Consider the following 24634-nt stretch of genomic DNA (forward strand, 5'->3'; position numbering starts at 1 on the left):
TGCATATATGTTATAAATGTTTACTCACATTTTTTTCTTTAAAGAACATTTACCAAAAAACCATGAAGCTCCTGGTTATTTGTGAGGTGCATATAGCATGTGTTACTGTCCATCATTCATTTATAGAGTGAGCGGTAGAAGTGTTTCCTTTCTGTACGTTACTCTGGGTTTGTTGATCCCATAGACATCTCCATTGTGGTGAATGGAATGACAGGCACGTCACTAATCTACCGCAGATGGTGGAAACACGGCCCATCCAGGAAGGCTGTGATTATAGGTTCAGCTACACTCTAAATATACGTTATAGATTTTTCTTATAGTTAGCCCTAAACACAGGGCTGCTTGAGCTCAGCTTCTCCACGGATTTTTCTTAATCTTAAATATCCATAAGTTCATAAACAAGATTTTTAATCTAAGTATTTTTGTGCATTTAATAGAAATAGATTCTGTGGGACTGTATAGAGGATGTCTATAGGTTGTCCTCCCCCTCCATATTCCATCCCTTTCTTCTATGCAAGCCTCCCCATCCTCTCCAAAACCCTTCTCACCTTGTCTTACATGGCTTGGGATGGTTGGGCACCCGTAAGCATCGTATATTCATGTGTTAGACCTGCCACCACACGGTGGACCCAATTTTGATTTTTGTTTGAATGTGTTCTTTTAATAAACTTACTGTAACTTGCTCTTGATTTCTTTCTAGATTTTAAGTAATTTGATTTTTTGTAACTCCTCACTCAGTGTTACTGAATTATGTACATGTTCTATCCCTGATTTTCACAGATAGGACACGTACCCATTGTAATCTATGGGGCTGATCACTTGTCAGGCTTTCTTTGTGTGTCTGCAAAAAAGCCAGGGAGACATGTCAATTTTTGTTTTGAGTCATGGATCAAAATTACCCATACAAGTCCATGGGTCTGTGAAAATCACGGACCGCACACGGATAAAATCTTTGTGCAATCCTTGTGCTGCCTGTAATTTACATTGCAATGTATTATAGAAGCTTTGCAGGGGTTTTTTTTTGCCTGTAAAAAAATTACTGATGAAACACTGATGGTAAAAATTGGCACTGGCAAAACTTGGATCCAAAACACTGATGAGCAACAATCCGTGTTTTTACGTACGAGGAATATCACACACATTTGAATGAGGCCCAAAAGCAGGGTTGGTATATTTTCAGCAAGGGCGGTCCATGTTATTAAAGATCCTACATTTATTTGTACTGTGCTGTGCAATGGTCATTCTGCTTGTTTGTCTTTTCCTCAGTAAGAGGAACATGTGTTTTTTATTATGATACAAGGGAACGCCAAATGTTTCCTATCTGATACATTATAAAAAAGTGGGATTGGTCCGCATCCAGATTCACTTATGTTTTTTTGACTTTGCTATAGGGTTAGATTCATTTTCTGGTTGGTTACATAAGCAGACAGTGCACTACTTTAACCCTTTGCAATACTTTTAGTCTTTCTGAACACAATACGGTAATTTAAATGCTTTAAGGGTACATCCGCATGAGATGTAGATTATGTGGGAAAAAAAATCCATGACAAATTGAGGGCAAAATTCATTCAATCTATGTGTCAATTGCAAAGGGTATAATCTGGTGGTAAAATTTACAACAAAAATTAATTGCAGGTTAATGTCCAGGTCACTGCATGCAAATTTTCATGTAGTAAGTTAAAAAGATTTGCTATAACCTCATTCACTGTGATGGTGGATTTTCCTACAGCAGGAAATCTGTATGGAGAATCCGCAGTGTATCAGCCCCACGTGAACCTATCCTACATTTCTATATAGGTCTGTGGTCTACTCGGGTGCTTTTCACTAAAGACACGATCCCTAATAGCATTCCCCACATATAGATTATTTTGCACTTATACTACAACTTTGCCTCCAGTGAACTTCCAAGCTACTTTGCATGTGGCTTTAAAGCTTGTATACAAAGTGCTGGCACATCGGATTACTATAACCCAGGCATCATTTTTACTGTTGTGCTCGGACCTTTTCAGGATCTATACCACTGATTTCAACAGAAAAAATTGTCCTGATAGATTTCTTTTAAAGGGGTTTGCCCACCATTAGAATTTATCACTTATAGTGAGTCCTCCATTTGAAAGGAGTAATGGTTCCACATTTTCACCATCGTTCCTTTCACTGTCCATGGAATCGACAGAGATGGACGATTACAGCGCTTAGTTATCTTTGTCACTCCCATAGACATTGGAGCAAAACTACATATATTGGACCATCACTTCATTTAAACGGATCACTCCAGAGCCCTGTTCTCACTAGTATGGATGAGCGGACCCGTCGATGTTCGGGTTCGCCCTAACTTTAGTCCAAACTTCGGTTTGGGTATCAGGACTGTACCTGAGCCTGAACCTGAATCCGAACCACATAGAAATCAATGGGGACTTAAAGATTGGTGCTGCAAAATGTCTCTCTCTCCTCCTTAAAATCCTGAACTGTAAAACGGACTTCCGGTAGAAGTCTGTGTTTGGAGTTCAGCACTAATGTCCGGTACAAACCCCAAACTTTACATCTCTACTCAAGAGTAGTTAGGGTCCTAGCAATTGGACCACCAGCAATCAGCAACTTATCACTTATCCGGTATTATGGGAGGCCAACCCTTTTAAAAATAGCTGAATAGATATATATTGTGCAGAGGGACTATTTTTTCCCAAATATTATTTTTATTATGTATGCCAATTAAAGATTGGTGCTGCAAAATGTCTCTCTCTCCTCCTTAAAATCCTGAACTGTAAAACGGACTTCCGGTAGAAGTCTGTGTTTGGAGTTCAGCACCTAATGTCCGGTACAAACCCCAAACTTTACATCTCTACTCAAGAGTAGTTAGGGTCCTAGCAATTGGACCACCAGCAGTCAGCAACTTATCACTTATCCGGTATTATGGGAGGCCAACCCTTTTAAAAATAGCTGAATAGATATATATTGTGCAGAGGGACTATTTTTTCCCAAATATTATTTTTATTATGTATGCCAATTAATTTGTCAATGCTTTGTGTAAACCCAGTGCACCCTTCATAACATTCTGTCTGGCTCTGAAATCCCGCACCGGTGCTGTGCGTTACGATGGGGTGGCGCGTGCACTGTACTGTCCAGTCTGTAGATGTCTTTGAGGATGATGTCCACAGCGTTTGGGCAGGGTTTGTTCATGTCAGCCAGAGCACTTACATGGCTTAGGATCACTCTTAGAGCACTTGTGATCCCATTTCAAATATTTTTTCACCAATGGTCAATCATTCTGTGACAATACACTGGTTTTAGTTTAGTAGGGAAAAATCTGAAGACAGATTGCTTTTAGAGATGTTCTGTGTTATTCCCAGAAAAATCTTCTGTGGTGTTTTGCCATTTCCTGTCTCATTTTCAGTTTGTGAGCTGCAAAGCCTCAAGATAGGAGGTCTCATGATTAGTTTATGGTTTTTAGCTATAAGTTTGCTTAAAGACACAGAATTGTAATGCTAAATTAATCTACTAAAATCCAATGGTGATCCACGAAGAAACAATGAATCCTTATGCTCAGCCTTACCGCTCTGTATATATCTAAATGTTTGTAATACATCAATGGGAAGAACTCAGTCTTGCTCTGATGTGCAGAATTACAAGTGAAAGCCATTAGACTATTGTGGAAAAAGGGAATAAAGGCTAAACAGCAGCAATAAACCTCAAATCTGCATGTAATTAGGATTATTCTTCTCAGTGGGTTTCTTATATTAGTTATTTTCAAATGAGGAGCAGATACTGAAATATTGCAAATAATGATCTGGTAAGAAGCCCATTTGGGAGGTACTTAGTAGCATTGACAATAGCATTGACACCCTGCATTGTGGTAGGCAAGGCGGGGCATTTAAATGGAAACCTCTACCCAAATATTGAACTTTTTAAATGCCGCTGTCAAAATTAACAGTAGCATATAAGCTGTTAATATGCCATGATTGGACCCAACTAGAGCCGATCGTTAGACTAGAAGGCTGACTATATAGCAAAATTCCTGTCCTCGCTCCATACGTGTTATGTGTATATCCATTGTGCATGTATGGCAGATATCATCAATGGAAAGGGTTTGATTGGTGCTGATACCGGCCCTTCATAGCAAAACTGAACTACAGTATTTTGCCATCCATGTACCTTGTCTTTTCCAAACAATTTTATTAACATTTTATAACAGAGCATACATAAATGCAATATCATGAGGCATTCATGACACATGAAAGAAAAAATACAAAAACACAACCAGACTATAAATAATAATAATAAGAACTCATGGAAACAATTCCAGCCAGTGAGACCATTTCTTTATAAAGGAAGGAAGGCAGCCATTCAGCAATGCCAATTTTTGCTCATATGACTTATGTAAAGTCAGCTTTGCAATAATATCGAGTGAAGAGGGCACTCAAGTGGATTTCCAATAAAACGCAATTTCATTTTTAGAAACCAAAAGTAAATGAATAACCAATTTCCTAACAGAAGGATTCAAATGACTTGCATCCAACGAGAGCAGGGCGAACTGAGGAGTCAGTGAAAAATCTGATTGATTTAAAATATGAGAAATAAGAGAGGAGATGTCGTCCCAAAAATGCCGAAGACGTGGACAAAAACAAAATAAATGGGAAAGGCTACCATGATGCCTGCAATCCCTCCAACAGAGAGGGGAGGTGGAAGGAATGATAAAAGCTAGACGAGATGGCTAATAGTACCATCTCGATATGATTTTAAAGTAGGACTCATGGAGAGCGATAGACATGGTAGCAGAGTAGGTTAGAGACATGGTCAGTTCCCAAACATCTGGGGTAACAGAAAAATTCAAAACCGATTCCCATTTTTTCTTATATATTGGGATTTTATAAATGCAGAATCGTTGTTGAACCACTGGTAGATATAACGAGTGGGCCAAAAAATATTGTGGCCTGAGTTGCATAAAATATTGATCGCTGGCTCCGATAGCAGAGGGCAGCGAGTCACCAGTGGAGTCAAAAATTCTTTCAACATAGTAAAGTGTAGAAAAGCAGAGGAGGGAACCCCAAACCTATTCTTAAGATGAGAAAAAGATACAAATTTATGACCATCAAAGATGTCATTTAATTTAGAAATACCCCAGTAAGCCCAAGAAGAATGCAAATCGAATGAATAAACAGAGGCCAGAAAAGCGAGAGGAAGCCTCGACAGGAGTTGAATCCTAGAAAAACCACTCTTAAATTTTAAAAACTTCCTCCAAGCCACAATAGCAGCCATAAAAATTGGATGATTAGACTGAGATAAATGCTTAGATGTCAATAGATTCAAAATAAGAGAACAAGGAGGGGAATTTTTATTAAAATAAAATTCCAAGTCCGCCCATGAAGGTATATGGCCAGTTGACCACCAACATAGACTTTGCTTAATAAGATTAGAGTAATAATAAGCTGAGATGTTAGGCAGTCCCATTCCTCCACGTAACTTATGTTTGTATAACTGATTCGAAGCAATACGGGCCTTTTTATTTCCCCAAATAAATAAATTAAGGCGTGTCTGCAGACTAGTTAAATAAGAAGTGGAAACAAGCAGGGGAAGGGATCTGAAAACATAAAGGATTTTGGGAAGGAATATTGATTTGGCTACTAGACATTTTCCCCACCAGGATAATTCTTTGTCTGCCTAGAAATTAAGTCCTTTAGAAATGGAGGCAATTAGGGTATCTAGGTTAGTGGAAATCAGAGATCCAAGGTTTCTAAAAAACCGCAGACCTAAATAAACAATTTCCCTCTTCTCCCAACCCCAAGAAGAGACAGCCTTTATACTCCTGATTTGAGAATTGATGAGATTAAATTGGAAAATGTTGTATTTGGACTCATTAATCTTAAAATAGGAAAGGGAGGAAAATTTTTGAAGAAGGGACTGTAAATGTGAAATAGAGGAGCAGAGATTAGTGAGAGACAGGAGGACATCATCAGCATATAGACTGATCTTAAACTCCTGACGATCTGTTCGAACACCCTCTATGGAGGAATGATCTCTGATTAATTGGGCTAGCGGTTCTATTGCAAGGGCAAAAAGCAATGGAGAGAGGGGGCAACCCTGCTGGGTACCATTAGAAATTGGAAATGGGGAGGAAAAGTGATTATTAATGTACATTTTTGCTTGAGGATCAGAATATAAGGCCATAATTTTGGTGATAAAGTCTAAATTAAATCCAAATTTTAGTAGGGAGCATCGGAGAAAGGTCCAATTCAAGCGATCAAACGCTTTTTCTGCATCTAATGAAATTAGAGCAGAAGGAAGTTTTTGGGAATTGATTAACTTTATAATATTTATCAGCCGTCTGGTCCCTTCAATGGATTGCCGATGTTTGATAAAGCCAATTTGGTGCGTGGAAATTAGTTTGGGCAGTATAATATTAAGACGATTAGCTAAAACTTTAGAATAAATTTTGAGGTCAGTATTTATTAATGAAATGGGACGATAATTAAGAATTTGATCAGGATTAGTATTGGGTTTGGGAATTAGTACGATTGTAGCATCTAAATTTTCTCTAGGGAAGGAACCAACGGACGCAGCGGCATTAAAAAGTTTAGTTAAATGGGGGACAAGAATGTCGCGGAAAGACTTATAATAATTGTTACTATAACCATCGGGACCAGGGGCTTTATATGACTTTAATTGACTAATGGTGTCACCAATCTCTTCAGCAGTAAAAGGAGCAGATAAAAAATCTGCGTCCACAGAGTTGAGATTTGGAAGGTTAACCGAAGATAAAAAATTATTAATAGAGTCCGCATCTGGAGCGGGAAGAGAGGGATCAGACCTTAAATTATACAGTTGATTGAAATATTTCGCAAATTCATTTGCAATGTCTTGTGGGTGGGTGAGGGATAATCCCTTAGGAGAAATAATTTTGTCAATGCGGTTGCGTACTCTAAGCTTCTTTATTCGATTAACCATAAAACGGGTGGGTTTATTAAGGGACATTTAATGATGAAATTTTGATTGCTTTACTGCTGAATCATAGAACGAAAAAATTTTGGCCCTTAATTCATTTCGAAGATGGGATAAATCAGCTAGAGATGTGGAGCTAGAGGGAGGATTCTTAGATAAGTACAATTCCAACTCTTTCTCCTTAATCAAAGCCTGCAAATTTTTAATTTTTTGACGGTTAAAATTTTTTATACAGGAGGAAATACGAATAAGAGTGCATCGTATAACCGCATTGTGAGCATTTCACTGGAGGAACGGTTTGGAAGGATCAAATATTTTTTCTGAAAAATAAAAATTGAGAGATTTAGATATTTCCTCATGGTAAGTAGGAAATAGAAGCATTACACTTTCACAACTGCTGATTATTAACAGAGTGCCCCTCAACCAACTTGGCAATAACAGGAGCATGATCTGAAATAGATTTATTTCCAATTGAAACTGAGGAAAATCTAGGGAGAGAAAATACGTCTGACAAAATGAGGTCAATACGAGAGGCAGATAAATAAGAGTCAGAAAAAAATGTATATTCCTTTGAGGTGGAATTGAGACAACGAAAAACGTCAAAAAATTCATTAGTGAAAAGCCAATTATTTAAAGAAGGGAAATTAAGTCTACTGAAAGAAGAGGCATCAAGCGTATTATCGGGTACCAATTTAAAATCACCTAAGAGTAAAAGAATGCCTCTCTTTAGCGGTTCAAGTTTTTTTTAGTAATTTGTTGAAAAACCTAATTTGACCTTTAGTAGGAGCATAGATATTGACAATGGTATAAATTTGGGAGTCTATAGAACAGACAAGGACATGAAAATGACCGTTCACATCAACCAATTCCTCCAGCAGTTCGAACGACAAGGAGTCCCTGACTAGGGTCATGACACCTGCCTTTTTAGAGGGACACGAGGCCTCAAAAACATGAGGGTAATTTTTTAGGGAAAACGTGGGATGATTATTAATTTTAAATTTAGTCTCCTGGAGGCACAAGAAATCTGCTGTAGATTTATTAATTTCTCGCTGAAAGGAAAAACGCCTATTTGGACTATTAAGCCCCTTAACGTTATAAGTAACTAATGTAAGTACCATAAAAAAAGAGAAAAATTGGCGTTAAAAAACAATCACCAGCTGGAAAGTGTCAAAAAAATAAAACACTACAAAACTAAATAACCAAAGAATAAGTACAAACTTAAAATTGTACAGTGTTAGAACCCTAAGAGGGAAACCACTGAAAATGGTTCTCCTACTTGCGCCGGGGGAAAAGTCCGTGCAGCGCAAGGCTAAGGAAACCCTCATTAACACATATATCAAATAGACAAATATACAAGCTAAGCACAATATTAAATCATATAATATCAGATAACCTATAGACACACATCACAATAGGCTCAGGTGACATGTCCTGGACCAGCAGAAGAAACTGTAGGAACAGAGGACAAGACACCCTGAGATTTCAGAAATTGGAACCCCTCTTCAGGTGAAAGAAAAGTTGCATTCTTCCCTTTGTAATTAAAAAAGAGGCGTAGAGGAAAGCCCCACTTATAAGGAAGGCCTCGCTCCCGCAACACGGAGGTCAGTGATCGAAAGTGTTTCCGACCTTCTATAGTTGCTTTAGATAGATCAGAAAACAACTTTAGATGGTGATATGGTTCCGGGAAGCCTCCCATAATTCTGACCAAATTCTGAATTTTCTCTTTTATGTGGTAGAAATGAATTTTCATAATTACATCCCTGGGTAGGTCTTTAGGGATGGAAGGAGGCTTAGGAAGACGATGGATACGATCAATGATAAGATCCGTATCCGAAAGATTGGGAATCATCCTCCTAAAAACTCCCTTAACATAGTCAGAAAGCTTGACAGGTGAAATATCTTCCGATATACCCCTGATTTTAATATTGTTGAGGCGGGAGCGGTCCTCCAGATCTGCCAATTTAAGTCGCAACTGGTGTATCTCAGACTTGGACTCCGAATGGTGTTTTAGAGATACCGTTTGTGATTTTTCCAATTCTCCCAATCTAGACTCATGGTTATCCAACCGAGCAGTAAAGTGTTCAAGAGTGCCTTGAAAAAGCTTTGTTTGGTTAGCCATGTCGATACACATCCTGGCACTAAGTTTTTCAACTAATGTGTTCATATATGCCTCAAGGGTTGTAGCACCAGGGAAGGCCCCAGACAACTCCTTAGGTTTCGGCCTGGATTTTTTTGGAGTAGGGTTGGGGGAAGAAGAAATACAATCCTCCCCCGAGGAATTGGCATTGGAAGACCGCGTACTCCCCCCACCCGAGGGACCCTTCCTCTTTGAAGAGGAAGAAAGATCCATTGTCTCAGTATGAGAATTTGAGGAAGGAAGATCTCCACTTAACGTTGTCAAACAAGCACCATGTGTGGACAACGAGAGAGACACATTGTCGGTAGAAAGCTGCGAACAGTCTCTGTCAATGGGAGAACGGGACTTAAGCGGACTCAATAGATTAACCGTGTCCCTGGAAGAACCACGAGGAGACTTGGGTTCTTTATTTTGCTTTTGTCCTCTAGAGACACCTGTAGTTTTAGCCTTAAGTAATTTTGAGTTGAAATGACTCATTTTGCCAAGTGATATAACCAAGAACTGAGAAAGAGTAGAATAGTAACTTTATATTAAATAAATTAACCCGGGAGATAATGACACAGAAGTGTATAGGGTTGTGTTATTTTCAGGTGACCGGCTAGGGACCACCGCTACCCAATGTCAATTTTTACTAAAATTTTTTATTTATTTGTTTTATTTATTTTTTTGTTTTTTTGGATTTTATTATGTTTTATTTATTATTTCCAATATTATTGTTTCTTCTGTTTCCTCTCTCCCCTCTCCCTCCAATTTATATATTAAATATTATAATTATACTTTATAAACTTATTATTTAGTTTTAAATAATTAATACTAATTATATAGTATATTTGTTATTTATATATTAAATGAGCAACAATCCCCTATACCAATCAGTATGATGAAGTATGTGTATACACTTTTGAATGCAAGAACAGTAAATAAAGCAACATCAAATATTGAGTTCAAACCCACCAAGAAAATGGCCGCCCCCAGCAGCTGCGACACTAGACCCACCAATAAAATGGCCGCTACCATAGGCGGCGACTGCAGTCCCCCACAGCTTCCAGACAGGCTGCAATCAACGGCGATGTCACAGGCAGAGGTGAGGAAACCTGTGGAGCAGGAGTATACAGCGATCCGTGCCTGTCACAGCCAGACACGTCAGGACAATGCAGCTGGGGATCTCCACTCCAGTCAGAAGAAGGCCCTGATTCAGCGATGATGTCACAGGAGGAGGAGCAGCCGGAGTATAGAGGAATAGGGCGAGCTGACAAAGGAACTTCTCGGGCAATGTGTCCTGGTAAAACAAATTCAAAAAAGATCCAAAGCCCCCCGGTCCATCAGGGGCAACCCCATAGATGGGGATAGATAAATTTTTATTCAATTTTGAGCGCAGAAGAAAACTGCATATAGCGGTGACATCACTGGGAGGGAGGGATGCGGCACCTGCAGCAGTCCCAATCCAAATCTTCACCTGCGATGTGCCCAGGCAAAATAAAGTTAAAAGGGGACGCAAACCCCCCGGTTAGACGGGCTGACCTATAGAAGGTCACGGGGGGGTTCCAATGTATTTTGTGACGCCACCCGAATAGCGGTGACGTCACTGGCAGAGGAGGAGGAACCGCAGCGCAGCAGAGCCCAGCGGTCTGTGGGGGGAACTTCCACAGCAGTGTGTCCAATGAAAATACACACAAAAGAGATCCCCGACCCCCCGCTCCACAAGGGGCAGCCCCAAAATGAGGGTTAAAACCAGTCTAGTTCAAATTTGATCACAGGAAAAAAAACGCTTATTGCGGTGACGTCACTGAGAGGGAGGGAGATGGCGCCTGCAGCAGTCTCAGTCCAAGTCTTCACCAGCGATCTGCCCAGGCCAAACAAAATTAAAAGGGCGAAAACCCCCCGGTTAGGTAGGGGCACACACACAGAAGGTCCCAGAAGGTGTTTTGATATGTTTTATGATGCCCACCGATTAGCGGTGACGTCACTGGAAGGCAGGAGATGGCGCCCAGAGAAATTTCTGACAGGATCTTCACCCCCGCTGTGCCAGGGTATAACACAGTCAAAAGGGGGCTAAAACCGCCTGGTTGAACAGGGGTACATCCAGAGAGGGTCCAAGAGGAAATCTTCCAATAAATTGGCGCAATATCAAAATAACGAAAATGTCACTGAAAATTGATAAAAGCTCCAAAAGTCAAAAAAATTGTGGGAAAATGAATATAAATTCACACCAATGTGATGAAAGGTGAAAAATAAAATATAAAGAAAAAAGAGGCAGTCTTTGAGTTTTTTTTACCTCAGACAGGATCTCTCACAGTGACATGGCATCAACCGACGCCATTTTAGCAGGCCGCAGTCTTCGCCTCAGGATAAAATGTCCTAGGTATATCCGATTTTGACAGGAAACATCTGGTAAATACTGGTAAGTATGAATGAGAGCGAAAATTTAGAAATATACTGTAGTTGCATAGTCAGTAGCTGTAGAGGGTTACCTCAGGCGCACGCACGCAGTGCGACTTACATCACCTGCGCCTAGGCCACGCCCCATCCATGTACCTTTTCAACCAATAGGCTACCAAGCTGCACTTGTGAAGCTCCTGCTGGCCTAAGACATATTGGATATATGGCAGGACAGATGTTGGACACACAATGTCCTTTCTTGAGCAATACCTGTACAAAATGCATGACATCACTTGTAAGGTAAACCATGTAACAAGGCATTGGCGGTATATATGTAGGGGTCCTCGGTATTTTGTAACCTTTTAGTGTATAATATTAAGATGTTGCAGAAGGATAGTAGACTCTCAGTAGACTATATTGTATTTTTATAGTTTGAGAAGAGGAGGATTGCAGAGATAGGAGGGAACTAACATGGACCACAGGAACCCTGGTCAGTTGTGTCTCCTGGCTTTATATGGTTAATAAGCCCTTTACAAATATCGTTAAGATTTTGGTGATATAGCTATAGCTGCCTTCGTGCACGGGGATTGAATCCTTTGGTGGTCCCATCTAGCGGGATTCAGCTTGCACAGCTAAATAAATATGTGTCTCTTGGCGCTGTATCCTGCTACAATCCTATAGCTGGCAATAACGTAATGGAGATTTGCAAAAACAGGATCTCCACTTTGATTACTTCCAGATACAAATTATATCCACAAAGCTCGCAGGAGCGTTCTTCAAACACAGGAACGGATTCTCCTTTTTCATCCTGTTTACTTTGATCGTGTTGGTAAAATACATGACACGCACTACAAATCTGTTCTCTTACAAGTTGCCTAATTTCAGATGTTTGACATTTGTTAGCAAAACTGTCACAAGACTGACATGGAAAGTCAGGGTATTTTTGGGAAACGGGGATATTAGCAAGATGATACATTCCTATTACTGCATTGTATTTATCATGTGTGGCGTGGCTAAGGGTTGTATAATCGATGGGAGATATGTGTCTCAGAGAGGTCTTGTCTCCGTAATGTAAGGCATAATAGTTATTGCTATATTACTAATGTTTTGCAAGGATCTGTGGTGAGGTCACAGTCACGTGACAGGTCAGCTGCTGGGTGGCTACACCCTTATAATGTAGCCTGCTCCTGAACCTGGCAGTTGTAGGTGGGGAGGACTAAACCTTCCATGTGTGCTGAGACTCCCGGTCCGAGTCTGAAGCCACGGAGGTTTGTGTTCTTTTTGCCTAAGCTAAAGGCTATTTTAGGTGATACGCTGCTCTGTGGGTTTTTGACGTAAATAAACCTCATGAACTTTGGAAGAACCTGTCTCATGATTGTCTCCCGCTGCACCTGAGCGAGTCGAATCCCTACAAATGGTGGAGAATGCAGGCAGCGATCCCACCAGAGACTTGAGACAGTTGCTGCATGTCCTGGGTAAAGTTTTCAGCAAGGCAGAAAGCACTACCTGAAATAATGGAAGACCTGCTGAAACACCTGGTCCAGGCACAGGCACAGCAACAGGAGACCAACAGGCTGTTGTTACAGCAGATCCAACAGATCCAGCAGGAGCAACGGCAGCAGTTCCAGCAGAGCCTGCAGGAGCAACGGCAGCAGATGCAGCATCTGGCAACCGCCATCCAGTAGGGCAGGACGAGTGCCCCAACCCCAGGTTTGGCTGATGCCACCCAAGTCAGGAACGCGGTAAGACGCGCATTACAAAAAATGACCCCTGAGGATGATGTTGAGGCCTTTCTGACGGTGTTTGAGAGGGTGGCTGAGAGGGAAAAACTTCAGCCAGAGCAGTGGGCAGAGGTACTGGCCCCATACCTGACGGGGGAGCCCCAGAAGGCGTACTATGACTTGACTGTACAAGACGCCAAGGAGTCTCCCAAACTAAAAGTGGAAATTCTTGCACTTTTGGGGGTGACAATGACTATCAGGGCACAGCGAGTTCACCGCTGGGCCTATCACCGGGACAAACCGCCGCGCTCCCAAATGTTCGACCTATTGCACCTGGTCCAGAAATGGCTGCAGCCAGAGTCATCTTCCCCTGCACAGATGATAGAGCGAGTGGTAATGGATCGGTTTGTGCATTACCTGCCGAGACCCCTACAGACTTGGGTTGCCCAGGGGGATCCCCAGAATGCCGATGAACTGGTCGGACTGGTCGAGAGATGCGAGGGGATGGAAGGCTCCTTGGGGAAGCAACCCGTTCCGTATTGGGGGTTCCAGCAGGGGGCGGAGTCCCAAAAAGGGGTGGGGTGTCCAAGGTCAAAAGGGGCGGGGGAGGCGGTGCTCAATGTCCCCACGGGTGATATTATTTGCTGGAAGTGCCACGGGCCAGGACATATAGCTGCCCATTGTCCCCAGACCACCGAGCAAATGGACTGCAGCATGGGACGCCGTAGTTCATACTATGCATGTCCAGTTTGCAGTGTGAACTCCACCTAATGAGGGGCCGCAAGCGTGTCCTGTGAAGGTGAACGGTCGAGCAGTAATGGCGCTGCTAGACTCCGGGAGCTTGGTGACTCATGTACGGGCAACCTTTCCTCTCAGCCTACTCCCGGGTAAAAAGGTCGGCGTTCAGTATATACATGGCGATGCAAAAGACTACCCTATGGCCAGGGTGAACATTGAAATGGCGCATGGCACCGAGTCCCATGAAGTTGGCGTCGTTCGGGACTTGTTGCATCCTACAATTATAGGCCAGGATTTTTGTCTGTTTTAGGATCTGTGGGGTAAGGGTTCTGAGATTGCTAGCAAGAGCAGGGAACCAATGAACCCTAATAAGGTATTGCCCCCATCAGAGGTAGACGGGTTTCCTTTATGTGTCCTTGTTGGGGATGAGGAGGAAGGGTCTCCTGTATCTGACATTCCGGAATTAGGGGTGGCCGGAGAGAATTTTGGGACTGCTCAACATAGGGACCCAACACTGAGAGAAGTCTTTAACAATGTCACCGTCATTAATGGGGTTGCACAAGACCCGGGAGCGGACACAAGGTTTCCCTATTTTATGATGAGTGGGGAGTTGTTATATAGGGTCACGAAAATAAGGGAGGAGGTGGTAGAGCAGTTAATAGTACCAGGTCCCTATAGATGGAAAGTGTTGGACATGGCCCATTCACACATCTTGGGGGGGACACCTGGGGGTGGAAAAAACGCGGGAACGGATTGTACAGTGGTTCTATTGGCCTGGGTGTCACCGGGAAATAGCAAACTATTGCAGGTCCTGCCCGACATGTCAGTTAACTGCCCCCACATCTCATTTTCAGAACCCCCTTGTGCCACTGCCCATTATTGAGGTGCCATTTGAGAGAATTGCCATGGACTTGGTCGGTCCCTGCCCGGGGCCATCAGTATATATTAGTCATCCTGGACTATGCCACCCGCTATCCTGAAGCAGTTCCCCTGAGAAATACCTCCGCGAAGAGTATAGCCCGTGAGCTGGTCCATGTGTTTTCCCTGACGGGTTTGCCGAAGGAGATCCTGACCGACCAGGGGACACCTTTTATGAGCAGGCTGATGAGGGAATTGTGCAGAGTCCTGCAAATCTCCTAGTTGAGAATTTCAGTGTACCATCCGCAGTCAGATGGCCTTGTTGAGAGGTTTAACAAGACACTGAAGAGCATGCTAAGAAAAGTCAGAGAAAGATGGTAGAGACTGGGATTGTCACTTACCGTATCTGCTGTTTTCTATCCATGAAGTCCCCCAGGTCTCCACAGGGTTCTCGCCCTTCGAGCTTCTGTACAGCCGACATCCACGAGGTCTCCTAGATATAGCCAAGAAAACCTGGGAAGCCGAAGTCACGCCCCACAGAAGCGTCATTGAGCATGTGGCACTGATGCAGCAGAGGGTTGCGAAGGTCATGCCCATTGTTAAAGAACATCTCCGCCAGGCACAAGAGGCTCAGGCCAGGGTCTACAACCGGTCAGCAAAAGTGAGGCAGTTCAATCCGGGAGACCGAGTTCCGGGAGACGTAAACTACAAGATCCACCAACCCAGAAGACGGAAGCCATACCAGGTTTACCATGTCAACCTCATCAAGCCGTGGCAAGATAGAGAGCCAGTGGTAACTCCGTGCTTGCTGGGCAACCTAGAAGGGGAGGTAGGAGCTGTTACCATAGCAGAGATGCTATCGAAGGCCCAGAAACAGCAGTGCCGGGAGTTACTCCAGAAAAACAGGGACCTGTTTTCAGAGTTACCGGGGTGCACGAAGGTTGTGGAGCAAGAAGTTCTGACCGATCCACATGTGCGGGTGAACGTGAAGCCATATCGAATTCCAGAGGCCCGTCGAGAGGTAATCTCCAAGGAGGTGCAGCGTATGTTGAAGCTCGGGGTCATTGAGGAATCCAAGAGCAACTGGTCGAGACCGATTGTCCTGGTCCCAAAACCTGATGGTGAATGGAGGTTCTGCAACGATTACCGGAAGCTGAATGAGGTCTCCAAGTTCGACGCTTATCCCATGCCACGTGTTGATGAGCTCATTGAGAGCCTTGGCCTACCAGGTACATAACCACCTTGGATCTGACAAAGGGATATTGGCAGATCCCCATGGCACAGGAAGCCAGGGAGAAGACGGCATTTTCTACACCAGACGGGTGCTTCCAGTATGTCCGGATGCCGTTTGGCCTGCAGGGGGCTCCGGCAACCTTCCAGAGGGCTATGGATAGACTCCTTGCACCTCATAAGCTATACGCAGCCGCGTATCTGGATGATATCGTCATGGGCAACAAACAAGGAGAATTGGAACTACTAACACAGGAAAAGAAATATGATGTCATTGGAATCACTGAAACTTGGTGGGACAATACACATGAATGGAATACAAGACTAGAAGGATACAACTTATTTGCAAGAAACAGACTTGATAAACGAGGAGGGGGTGTCGCATTGTATGTTAGAAACGCGTATATCTGCACAGAGATTGAAGCTTCAGTGACTGGGAGTTCTGTGGAAACTGTTTGGGTAAGAATACAAGGACAGAACAATGGAAAGGACACCATTGTAGGCATTTACTACAGGCCGCCTGTGCAAGCTGAAGATATGGATGAACTCTTTATGCATCAAATGGCCAAGTTCTCCAAAATATATGACATAGTTGTCATGGGAGATTTCAACTATCCAGACATTTGTTGGGAATCTCTCTCAGGCAAAACTAACAGGTCAAGGAAATTCTTATCCTCTCTTGCTGACAACTTTATCTTCCAAAAGGTAGGGGAGAAAACAAGGGGAACTGCTACCTTGGATCTAATCCTTATAAACAGGGAGGAAATGGTTGAGGAGGTAAAAGTGGCTGGGACCTTAGGAGGTAGCGACCATGCTATTTTAGAATTTTAGATAACTAGAGGAGGAAGACCTGTGAAGACTCAGACGTCAAGGTTAGATTTCAGAAAGGCAGATTTTAAGGGATTCAGAAAGAGAATTGGAGGGATCCAATGGCCGGATATCCTTAAAGACAAAAATGTCCAGGAAGGATGGGAAATGGGAAGCATTTAAGGAAACCAGGATGGATGAACACAGAACTTAAGCACATGCTAAAAAGGAAGAAAAAAATGTTTATAAAATGGAGCGAGGGAGGCATATCTAAAGAAGAATATAATGCTGTCTGCAGAACCTGCAGGGCACAAATCAGATTAGCTAAAGCTGAAAATGAATTGAGGCTTGCAAGAGATGTCAAAAGCAATAATAAAGGATTTTGGGGATATGTCAAAAGTAAAAGAAAAGTCAAAGATGCTATAGGATTTTTACAGGATGAAAATGATGAAATGGTAAGACAGGATGTTGAGAAAGCTGAACTTTTAAATTCCTATTTTGCATCTGTTTTCTCTCAGAAAGAAAATGTAACATCAACTGTTCTTCACTGTCCTATTAAGGGAATAGAAGAATCCAGGATATCTATAAACAGAAAGATAGTGAGGAAACACTTAGCTGACCTAAATGAATTCAAGTCTCCAGGTCCAGATGAATTACACCCCAAAGTACTGAAGGAGATAGCAGAAGAAATTTTTGAACCCCTCTCCATAATCTTTGAAAATTCTTGGAGAACAGGAGAAGTGCCAGAAGACTGGAGAAGAGCAAATGTTGTTCCTATCTTCAAAAAGGGGAAGAAGGTGGACCCAGGCAACTATAGGCCGGTGAGTCTGACTTCTATACCAGGAAATATCTTTGAACAAATTATTAAACAACATGTATGTCAATACCTGGATAAGAATGAAGTGATTAAACAGAGTCAGCATGGGTTTGTAACTAATAAGTCTTGTCAGACTAACTTAATTTCCTTCTATGACGGTATCACTGATTGGGTGGATCAAGGAAATGCTGTAGATATAGTATATCTTGACTTCAGCAAAGCATTTGACAAAGTCTCTCATACAATCCTTATTGAAAAAATGACTAAGTATGGAATGGACAAGGCGACTGTTAGGTGGATTCATAACTGGCTTAGTGATCGGACCCAAAGAGTGGTCGTAAATGGCTGCACATCCAGTTGGAAGAATGTCTCAAGTGGGGTACCACAGGGCTCTGTCCTGGGCCCTGTATTGTTCAACATCTTTATCAACGATTTAGATGAAGGAATTGAGGGTAAACTGATTAAATTTGCTGATGACACTAAGCTAGGAGGGATAGCTAATACTAGAGAAGAGAGAGAGGATTCAAAAAGATTTAAATAAACTGGAGAAGTGGGCAGCAACTAACAGAATGGTTTTTAACAGGGAGAAATGCAAAGTAGTACATCTGGGCAATAAAAATGAAAAAAGCATATACAGAATGGGAGGAATCTGGCTAAGTGACAGCACATGTGAAAAAGACTTGGGTATACTAATAGATCACAGACTGAATATGAGTCAACAGTGTGATGCAGCAGCAAAAAAGGCAAATGCAATTCTAGGATGTATTAACAGAAGCATACAGTCTAGATCACGTGAAGTAATTATTTCCCTCTACTCCTCTTTGGTCAGACCTCATCTGGAATGTTGTGTCCAGTTTTGGGCACCACATTTTAAAAAAGACATCAACAAACTGGAGCAAGTTCAGAAAAGAGCGACCAGAATGGTGACCGGTCTGCAAACCCTGTCTTATGAGGAAAGGTTGCAGGATTTGGGAATGTTTAGTTTGCAAAAGAGAAGACTGAGAGGAGACTTAATAGCTGTCTACAAATATCTAAAGGGCTGTCACATTGTAGAAGGATCAACTTTATTCTCATTTGCACAAGGAAAGACTAGAAGCAATGGGATGAAACTGAATGGGAGGAGACACAGAATAGATATTAGAAAAAACTTTTTGACAGTTAGAGTGATCAATGAGTGGAACAGGCTGCCACGAGAAGTGGTGAGTTCTCCTTCAATGGAAGTCTTCAAACAGAGGCTGGACAGACATCTGACTGGGATGATTTAGCGAATCCTGCTTTGAGCAGGGGGTTGGACCAGATGGCCCAGGAGGTCCCTTCCAACTCTATGATTCTATGATTCTATGATTCTATCTTTACCCTGGACTGGGAGACTCACCTGGAAAAGGTCCAAGCAGTGTTTGATGCTCTAAGGGAGGCGGGGTGTTATGATTGAGTCACCGTAGGAGGCAAAAACAGAAATGCTAGCTACAGTCATATGTTAAAGTTTGGGCACCCCTATTAATGTTAACCTTTTTTCTTTATAACAATTTTGGTTTTTGCAACAGCTATTTCAGTTTCATATATCTAATAACTGATGGACTCAGTTATATTTGTGGATTCAAATGAGGTTTATTGTACTAACAGAAAATGTGCAATCTGCATTTAAACAAAATTTGACCGGTGCAAAAGTATGGGCACCCTTATAATTTTCTTGATTTGAACACTCCTAACTACTTTTTACTGACTTCCTGAAGCACTAAATTGGTTTTGTAACCTCACTGAGCTTTGAATTTCATAGCCAGGTGTATCAAATCATGAGAAAAGGTATTTAAGGTGGCCACTTGCAAGTAGTTCTCCAATTTGATTCTCCTATGAAGAGTGGCTTCATGGGCTCCTCAAAACAACTCTCAAATGATCTGAAAACAAAGATTATTCAACATAGCTTTTCAGGGGAAGGATATAAAAAGTTGTCTCAGAGATTTAACCTGTCAGTTTCCACTGTGAGGAACATAGTAAGGAAATGGAAGAACACAGGTACAGTTCTTGTTAAGCCCAGAAGTGGCAGGCCAAGAAAAATATCAGAAATGCAGAGAAGAAGAATGGTGAGAACAGTCAAGGACAATCCACAGACCACCTCCAAAGACCTGCAGCATCATCTTGCTGCAGATGGTGTCACTGTGCATCGGTCAACAATACAGCGCACTTTGCACAAGGAGAAGCTGTATGGGAGAGTGATGCAGAAGAAGCCGTTTCTGCAAACACGCCACAAACAGAGTCACCTGAGGTATGCAAAAGCACATTTGGACAAGCCAGTTACATTTTGGAAGAAGGTCCTGTGGACTGATGAAACAAAGATTGAGTTGTTTGGTCATACAAAAAGGCGTTATGCATGGAGGCTAAAAAACACAGCATTCCAAGAAAAACACTTGCTACCCACAGTAAAATTTGGTGGAGGTTCCATCATGCTTTGGGGCTGTGTGGCCAATGCTGGCACCGGGAATCTTGTTAAAGTTGAGGATCGCATGGATTCAACTCAGTATCAGCAGATTCTTGACAATAATGTGCAAGAATCAGTGACGAAGTTGAAGTTACGCAGGGGATGGATATTTCAGCAAGACAATGATCTAAAACACCACTCCAAATCTACTCAGGCATTCATGCAGAGGAACAATTACAATGTTCTGGAATGGCCATCCCAGTCCCCAGACCTGAATATCATTGAACATCTGTGGGATGATTTGAAGCGGGCTGTCCATGCTCGGCCACCATCAAACTTAACTGAACTGGAACTGTTTTGTAAACAGGAATGGTCACAAATACCTTCATCCAGGATCCAGGAACTCATTAATAGCTACAGGAAGCGACTAGAGGCTGTTATTTTTGCTAAAAAGGAGGATCTACGAAATATTAAAGTCACTTTTATGTTGAGGTGCCCATACTTTTGGTTAGGGTTGGAGTTAGAATTGAGGGGTTTCCACTGTTTAGGCACATCAGGGGGTCTCCAAACGCGACATGGTGCAACCATTGATTCCAGCCAATTTTGCGTTCAAAAAGTCAAACGGTGCACCCTCCCTTCCAAGCCCTGACATGTGCTCAAACAGTGGTTTACCCCAACATATGGGGTATCAGCGTACTCAGGAAAAATTGCACAACAACTTTTGGGGACTAATTTCCCGTGTTACCCTTGGGAAAATAAAAAATTGGGGGCTAAAAAATTATTTTTGTGGAAAAAAATGATTTTTTCATTTTCACGTCTCTGCATTATAAACTTCTGTGAAGCACTTGGGGGTTCAAAGTGCTCACAACACATCTTACATACGTTCCTTGGAAGGTCTAGTTTCCAAAATGGGGTCACTTGTGGGGGGTTTCCACTGTTTAGGCACATCAGGGGCTCTGCAAACGTAATTACGACCGCAGACTATTCCATCAAAGTCTGCATTTCAAAACGTCACTACTTCCATTCCGAGCCCTGACGTGTGCCCAAACAATGGTTCCCCCCACATATGGGGTACCAGCGTACTCAGGACAAACTGGACAACAACTTTTGGGGTCCAATTTCTCCTGTTACCCTTGTGAAAATAAAAAATTGAGAGCTAAAAAATCATTTTTTGAGGAAAAAAAAATTATTTTTTATTTTCATGGCTCTGCGTTATAATCTTCTGTGAAGCACTTGGGAGTTCGGTGTGCTCACTACACATCTAGGCAACTTCCTTATGGGGTATAGTTTCCAAAATGGGGTCACTTGTGGGGGATTTCAACAGTTTAGGTACATCAAGGGCTCTGCAAATGTAACATGACGCCCGCAGACCATGCCATCAAAGTCAGCATTTCAAAATGTCACTACTTCCCTTCCGAGCCCTGACATATACCCATACAGTGGTTTTCCCCCCACATATGGGGTATCAGCGTACTCAGGACAAACTGTACAACAACTTTCGGGGTCCAATTTCTCCTGTTACCCTTGTGAAAATAAAAAATTGAGAGCTAAAAAATCATTTTTTGAGGAAAAAAAAATTATTTTTTATTTTCATGGCTCTGCGTTATAATCTTCTGTGAAGCACTTGGGGGTTCAGTGTGCTCACCACACATTTAGGCAACTTCCTTATGTGGTCTAGTTTCCAAAATGGGGTCACTTGTGGGGGGTTTCCACAGTTTAGGTACATCAAGGGCTCTGCAAATGTAACATGATGCCCGCAGACCATGCCATCAAAGTCAGCATTTCAAAATGTCACTACTTCCCTTCCGAGCCCTGACGTGTGCCGAAACAGTTGTCCCCCCCCACATATGGGGTACCAGTGTACTCAGGACTAACTGTACAACAACTTTTGGGGTCCAATTTATCCTGGTACCCCTGTGAAAATAAAAAATTGCGGACTAAAAATATTGTTTTAAGAAAAAAAAATATATTTTTTATTTTCACGGCTCTGCTTATAAACTTCTGTGAAGCACCTGGGGGTTCAAAGTGCTCACTATGCATCTAGATAAGTTCCTTAGGGGGTCTAGTTTCCATACTGGGGTCATTTGTGGGGGAGCTCCAAAGTTTAGGCACACAGGGGCTCTCCAAACACGACATGGTGTCCGCTAACGATTGGAGCTAATTTTCATTTCAAAAAGTCAAATGGCACTCCTTCCCTTCTGAGCCCTGCCGTGCGCCCAAACAGTGGTTCCCCCCCACATATGGGGTACCAGCGTACTCAGGACAAACTGGACAACAACTTTTGTGGTCCAATTTCACCTGTTACCCTTGTGAAAATAAAAAATAGCGTGCTAAAAAATCTTTTTTGAGGAAAAAAAATGATTTTTTATTTTCACTGCTCTACGTTATAAACTTTTGTGAAGCACTTGGGGGTTCAAAGTGCTCCCTACACATCTAGATAAGTTCCTTAAGGGGTCTAGTTTCCAAAATGGTGTCACTTGTGGGGGAGTTCCAATGTTTAGGTACACAGGGGCTCTCCAAACGCGACATGGTGTCCGATAACGATTGGAGCGAATTTTCCATTCAAAAAGTCAAATAGCGCTCCTTCACTTACGGACCCTGCCGTGCGCCCAAAGAGTGGTTTATGACCACATATAAGGTATCTGTGCACTCAGGAGAAATTGCCCAACACATTTTAGGATCCATTTTATCCTGTTGCCCATGTGAAAATAAAAAAACTGAGACCAAAAGAAAATTTTTGTGAAAAAAAAGTACTTTTTTTTTTTACCGATCAATTTGTGAAGCACCTGGGGGGTTCAAAGTGATCACTATGCATGTAGATAAGTTCCTTGGGGGGTCTAGTTTCCAAAATGGGGTCACTTGTGGGGAAGCTCCAGTGCTTAGGCGCACAGCGACTCTCCAAACGCAACATGAAAAGCGCTAAATATTCCAGCATATTTTCCATTCAAAAAGTCAAATGTGCTCCTTCCCTTCCGAGCCCTGCCGTGCGCCCAAACAGTGGTTTATGACCACATATGAGGTATCAGTGTACTCAGGAGAAATTGCCCAACAAATTTTAGGATCCATTTTATCCTGTAGCCCATGTGAAAATGAAAAAAATTAATGATAAAAGAAAATTTGTGGTGCAAAAAATAAAATGTCCATTTTTTCCTTCCACGTTGCTTTAGTTCCTGTGAAGCACCTGAAGGGTTAATAATCTCCTAGAATGTAGTTTTGAGTAGCTTGAGGGGTGCAGTTTTTAGAATGGTGTCACTTTTGGGTATTTTCTGCCATATAGACCCCTCAAAGTGACTTCAAATGTGAGGTGGTCCCTAAAAAAAATGGTTTTGTAAATATTGTTGTAAAAATTAGAAATCGCTGGTCAACTTTTAACCCTTATAACTTCCTAACAAAAAAAAAATTGTTTCCAAAATTGTGCTGATGTAAAGTAGACATGTGGGAAATGTTATTTAGTAACTATTTTGTGTCACATCACTCTCTGGTTTAACAGAATAAAAATTCAAAATTTGAAAATTGCGAAATTTTCAAAATTTTCGCCAAATTTCTGTTTTTTCACAAATAAAAGCAAAAATTATCGACCTAAGTTTACCACTAACATGAAGCCCAATATGTCATGAAAAAACAATCTCAGAATCGCTAAGATGTGTTGAAGTGTTCCAGAGTTATTACCTCATAAAGGGACACTGGTCAGAATTGCAAAAAATGGCCAGGTCATTAAGGTCAAAATAGGCTGGGTCATGAAGGGGTTAAATGCAGATTGCACATTTTCTGTTAGTACAATAAACCTGATTTGAATCCAGAAATATAACTGAGTCCATCAGTTATTAGATATATGAAACTGAAATAGCTGTTGCAAAAACCATAATTGTTATAAAGAAAAAAGGTTAACATTAATAGGGGTGCCCAAACTTTAACATATGACTGTAAGTCCAGAAAACCAGAGAAGTTGGCAGCTATCGGATTGCAGACCCCTGAACCTATCAACACAACTAACAGTAGCCGTGGGGGGTTCCTACGATGCCCTAGACCCCTCGATCACAGCCAGAGAATTAAATAGGCCTAAAGAAAGAAAGGGGAAATCTAAACTGCCCCAGAGCAGACCCCAAAGCAATAGGCAGCCCCCAACATATAATGACGGTGAAGCAAGATGAAAATACTAACACAGACAGAAAGATAGACTGAGCAAAGAGGGGCCCAAGCTAACTAAATAGAAAAGGACAGGAAGGCTGCTGTCTGCAATCCGTGAAAAACCCTATGAAAATAAGAGCCAACAGACTGACAGTGAAAAAGGTCCTGAAGACGCTAGGCTTCAAAAAAGCTATGTCAGTACTCAGGAATATACTGAATACAGAGCTACAGGCAAAAGGAGATTCGGCTCACCCCAGCAGGGAATGGCAGAATACTGAAAAGCAAGGAAAACAAAAAACAAAACAAAAAGCTAACAGGCAAAACAGAAACTTAGCTTTAGAGGAGCAGGAATCAGACTGGTGTCCTAGAAGTCCACAGAGAAATCACCCGCAGGGCAGAAGGGCGTCGGCAGCCTTATATCCAGTCCGTGACTCCACTCAGCCAGTCATCCTCATTAGACTCAGGTGCCT

The 24634-nt window shown here is 42.0% G+C and overlaps 1 protein-coding gene across 2 annotated transcripts in view; it reads left to right on the forward strand.

Annotated features, from left to right (window-relative positions):
- The window catches only part of LOC141084038 (tropomodulin-2-like), a 103016-nt gene that overhangs the window by 39342 nt on the left and 39040 nt on the right, over positions 1-24634 (forward strand). The gene's annotated exons all lie outside the window — the stretch shown is intronic.

This window comes from Dendrobates tinctorius, unplaced genomic scaffold, assembly GCF_039654945.1.
Source record: "Dendrobates tinctorius isolate UK_male_01 unplaced genomic scaffold, ASM3965494v1 ptg000022l, whole genome shotgun sequence".
Classification (NCBI taxonomy): Eukaryota; Metazoa; Chordata; class Amphibia; order Anura; family Dendrobatidae; genus Dendrobates; species Dendrobates tinctorius.